The 4,719-nt window shown below is 34.1% G+C and overlaps 1 long non-coding RNA gene across 1 annotated transcript; it reads right to left on the bottom strand.

Annotated features, from left to right (window-relative positions):
- Window positions 1-1,676: 1,676 nt before the first annotated feature.
- Window positions 1,677-3,847, bottom strand: LOC109237418. Its single transcript, XR_002069629.1, has 3 exons — window positions 3,158-3,847; window positions 2,321-2,444; window positions 1,677-1,941 (listed from the first exon to the last, which is right to left on the bottom strand). It is a non-coding gene; the product is annotated as an uncharacterized LOC109237418 (long non-coding RNA).
- Between the last annotated feature and the right edge of the window lie 872 nt (window positions 3,848-4,719).

Below are 4,719 nucleotides of genomic sequence, written 5' to 3'. Positions count from 1 at the left end.
ATTTGCCTCTTCACGGGGTTGTTCTCTCGATATTTTGTACTCTCTTTTCTATAGTGGATTGCTCATCTTCGTCATAGACGTAGGTCAGTTGACCGAACCACGTTAAATATTTGTGTCTCTTTTGGTATATTTCTCTTTGTTGTATGATTTATCGTCATTCAAAGTTTGCTTTATTAGCTTCCGCGTGAACCTGATTTTTTTCGGTCCTAACAAGTGGTATTAGAGCGAGATTCAAGTCAGATTTATCTTGGCGGGTCAGTTCTAGCCACAACATATTTGGCGATAATCGTGATTTTGTCTGAGAAATTTGACCGGTGTGCTACGCACGTTGAGACAAATTTTGTAGTGGAGATTTGGGGACGCGACCCGTTGAAGGTTATGTGCAGAAGGTGGATCAAGTTTATTTTGTCAGAAAATTCAGGCCAAGGGGGAGAATTGTTAGGTGTTTTCCTGATTTTCTTACCATATTTGGTTTTCCTATCTCATGAAGGAAAGGACAACATATTTACCATAATTAGGTTTTCCTTTTTGTAGAAGGAAATTATAATTCTTCTATATTTGGCTAGTTCCTTTTCTTGTAGGAAAAGGTTTGAAATTCAATAAATTGCAGATATGTCCTACTCATTTAGTAGCATTCACAATGTAGCCATATGGCGTTTGAGAGTCGTGTTTAGGGGAAGAACTTTACGGGACAAGTGTTAGTGTGTCACTTGTGTTTGCCTCTTCATGGGGTTGTATTTTGTACTCTCTTTTATATAGTGGATTGCTCATCTCCGCCGTGGACGTAGGTCAGTTGACGGAACCACGTTAAATATTTGTGTCTCTTTTGGTATATTTCTCTTTGTTGTTTGATTTATCATCGTTCAAGGTTTGTTTTGTTAGCTTACACGTGAAACCTGATTTTTTCGGTCCTAACATTCGGCAAATCAGAAAAAGTGGACAAAAAATCTACGACGAACTATTCCGGCGAGATTTGAAGATGAAACTCCTTTTATTTTTTATTTTTTGATGACCTGTGAAAAAAATGAAAGAATGAGCACTTGAGCAGAATGGGCAACAGAATATAAAAGAAACAAGGTCGCGTTAAATATACGTCGGCCAAAATCCGGCGAGTGAGAACTCCGCCCAAAACTCGACGGGTTCTTTTCAATACATTCCCTAGGGGGAAAGTCACGCAGAAAATGAGATGAATAAGAAATAAGGGTTGTCGGATAAAGCTTTTCTTGTCAGATCTAGACTCCGGCTAGCTATGTCCACTACAAGAAATAAGGGCTACGCCGACACTTAATAAACGTCGTATTAAGTGCCATAAATGTCATAAAATTACTTACCGACATTTATTTTTACACTTAGGTCAAATTTCGTAAATTTCAATATCGGAAATTTTCCGACATTTATATTAAGTCGGTAAATAATTTACGACATTTATTTCACAACTCTTTTTGTAATGTCATATTAGATTTTCTGACATTTATTATACTGTCAGCAATTAAATAGTTTATAGCTTATTCTGTTTACAACATTTAGAAGTGTCGAGAAAATTTGAGTGACTAGTGACACTTATGCAATACATCCATTAATGTCAAAATTACAATATTAATTAATGTTTATGTAACATATCCTGTAATGTAGAAACTAAAATTTTATTTCGTTTATAGAAAGTATAACCATCAAAGTTCAAATTATACCCACAAATGTTATTCACATAGACAATTTAAACAAAAATGAAATATTTGAAAACAGAAGATCCCAAGAATTCATTCCAAGAATAAAACTATGGATAATTATACATCTTTACAGTTAAACAATGTTGGATTCAAACTAATATTTGGACAAGAGATCTCTTCACTTCTTCACAGCTCTTGTTTCCATTCCTTCTGCTACTTTCTTTTAGTAGCTTCCTCCTCAAGTCGCTTGTGTACTTCCCCATTTGATAATCACCTAAATTGAGAGAAGAAGATTGTATGAGGTAGTGATCAAATGATGGCTAATACCACTAACTATTGCAGAATCCTAACTTTAAGTAATAAATTCCCTGGAAGAACATAATGGAAGTTGTTGTATGTTATTGCAGTCCAATACTTATCTTTCCAAGTGAATTATCTCCTATTCCAAATAATATAACAAATGAAGCTAACTCACAAAATCCACATAAAGATTGTAAAAGTCAATAACATACTATTTGGTTTAAAGAAATCAAGGAGAATACCAATATTGTCAATGACTTGACACAGAGATATGCGATAATTCAAATGTTAAACAAGCCGGTAAAAGTTGGTGGAGTATTGAATTTGGTGATATTGGAATCAACAATCCTAACCTTAGCAACCGTCGTTAAGGAGCACACTATAATCAGTCAGCAAAAGTTAACTGTACAAGAAATGAACATAGAGTCCCAAGACCAGTTTACATCTAAATTGAGCACTTTGTAGTGCAATGGAACCCTGCGAGAAACAGAACACATTTGAATAAAACATGCTTGATATATATCATATATCAGTACACAATAAATACAAAATAAAACTTATAAATATAACATTTTTAGAACAAGACCAACTAGAGGCAAAACTAAAAGTACATGCATAGCCAGTTTCATCCAAACTCCATTATCAAGCAAAACTCTTAGTTCATCACCTTGCCAAATGCCAACTATGATCACAGAATGTTTATATCCTACTTGAAACTAGTGTCAGAATTGAAATAAGAGTTACTTTATATTCACATTCCCAATACCAAGAAATTGACACCAGTGATAAAACTTTACAGTGGAGTAGACCTATGAGCCACTAATCAATCAGTTGAATATATTTAGATGAAAAACTTGACAACATTCATTACTCTACATTAGAGTTAGTCAATATATTTTTTACTCTAAAGCAAGATGGAAAATAATATCAAACAAAATTAACTTAATGCTTTATCGAAAATAAAATGAAATTTACTTAGAAAACCAAAAAATAAAATCTTTACCTTCCACCAAGCACTCCAAACTAGTATATCATACGAAGATATGAAAGCGCGGCATAAAAGTAGCACCAATTTTGGGCAAAAAAAAAAATATCATCAAATCTACATACTATAAAAACTTAAAATTACTAAAATTAATTGTATGATTATCGATAAACGGAGATGTGTGAATAATTAATCACGATGATACCTGATTGTAGCAGAGAAAGAGAGACGAACTAATTCATATTCGAACCAGTGGAGGCATCGAACTTCAGAAGGAAATCTTCTCTTAATTTTAAATAATATATCGTCTGTAGGAATTTGAACTCTACCGATCTCGTCCCAAGTCGCTACTTTGCTCTCTCAATCCTTCTCGTCGACGAAGATAACAAAGGTAGAGAAAAGAAGCCGACGAAAAGGCACCATTAGTAGAGGATTCCAAAGGGCAGCAAGAAGGCATCCATGGGACCGTTGCAGTAGAGTGAAGGAGACCTAGAAGAATTACATCACCGGAGCCGCCATTGTGGTCTAATTTCTTTCGTTTCACATATTTAAAAGTTACACATTAGATAAAAGTTCCTTTCCTTTATTGTAATTGTCGATAACTTCTTATTAGTATTGCGTATTTTAAATCAAAATGTCATAAACTCCTCACATTTTTTATCAAATGTCATTATATTAGCAATAATTTTTAATAAATATCACAAAACTAATTAATTTTTGACATTTATTATTATTGTCACTAAATAAATGTAGTCGCAGCCCTTATTTCTTGTAGTGGTCTGAAACTCCGACCAAAACTTGGTGAAGCAAGAGAAGAGAGAGTGAGGTTGGGGGTGGGGCTCCCGTTCATCTGCTTTGGTACAGAGAGATAAAGAGTGAGAGAGAGAGGTGAGACCCATAAGGTGGTTGGATAGTTGGATCAATGGGCATGAATCTTTAAAATTTGGGTTTGAATTTGCCGAGTTGGTAGATTATGTGAGGAGTCCATTGTCATGGTAGATTCTGTTAGGGTTAGGGATAATTTTATCTACTATCTTAACGGTAAGGACGGATTTGGACCAATAGTAAAATTGGGGACAAACTGACTAATTTATTAAAGTAGAGGGACAAATATGGCCTTTTTCCCTTAAAATTATAACGACAAGAACTGATTTTAATGGAGATACGACCATTTCACATCTTTCAGAGATATATTTGGACCTTTTTCTAATTAAGAAAAAGAAAGAACAGAAAACACATTAATGTGGATCTTATCTTTTTTTTCTTTTCATGTGGCATCAATTTCTTTCATTTCTTTTAGTTGGGCTACTGAGCTGTTTAATAGTAACGGTAGCTAACAATTGAAACCCTACTAAAGGACAACTGGATAGTTGTTCAAATCTTTTAGTGGTATGAGTTGTAGCTTATTAAAGAGTTCATTGAGCACTTTATGGGTTGCAAAGATGTGGAAAGTATTGATTTTAATATATTTTCCATAAGTTGCACATGTTTGTTAAAAAAAAATAAGCAATAAGTTCGCACATGTTTGTTAAAAAAAATAAGCAAATGCAACAAAAATATTCTAAGCGATTTCTTCCTGTCTGCCTAATTTTTAATAGATAAAATTACTCAATATCTGTGCTAGTGAAAAATTATAGGTATCCAGTGGAATAATCGAACCATTATCAAATGAAAAAGAATAGGTGCAGCGAATATCATGTTCAAATGATTGTGGCTTGAAAATTGTAACAGTTGCCCCCCCCCACCCCCCACCCCCCCCACTTGGAT

The sequence above is a fragment of the Nicotiana attenuata genome, unplaced genomic scaffold (assembly GCF_001879085.1).
Source record: "Nicotiana attenuata strain UT unplaced genomic scaffold, NIATTr2, whole genome shotgun sequence".
In the NCBI taxonomy this organism is placed as follows: domain Eukaryota; kingdom Viridiplantae; phylum Streptophyta; class Magnoliopsida; order Solanales; family Solanaceae; genus Nicotiana; species Nicotiana attenuata.
The sequence above is the reverse complement of the archived record's forward strand: the minus strand, read 5'-3'. Positions and strand labels throughout refer to the sequence as shown.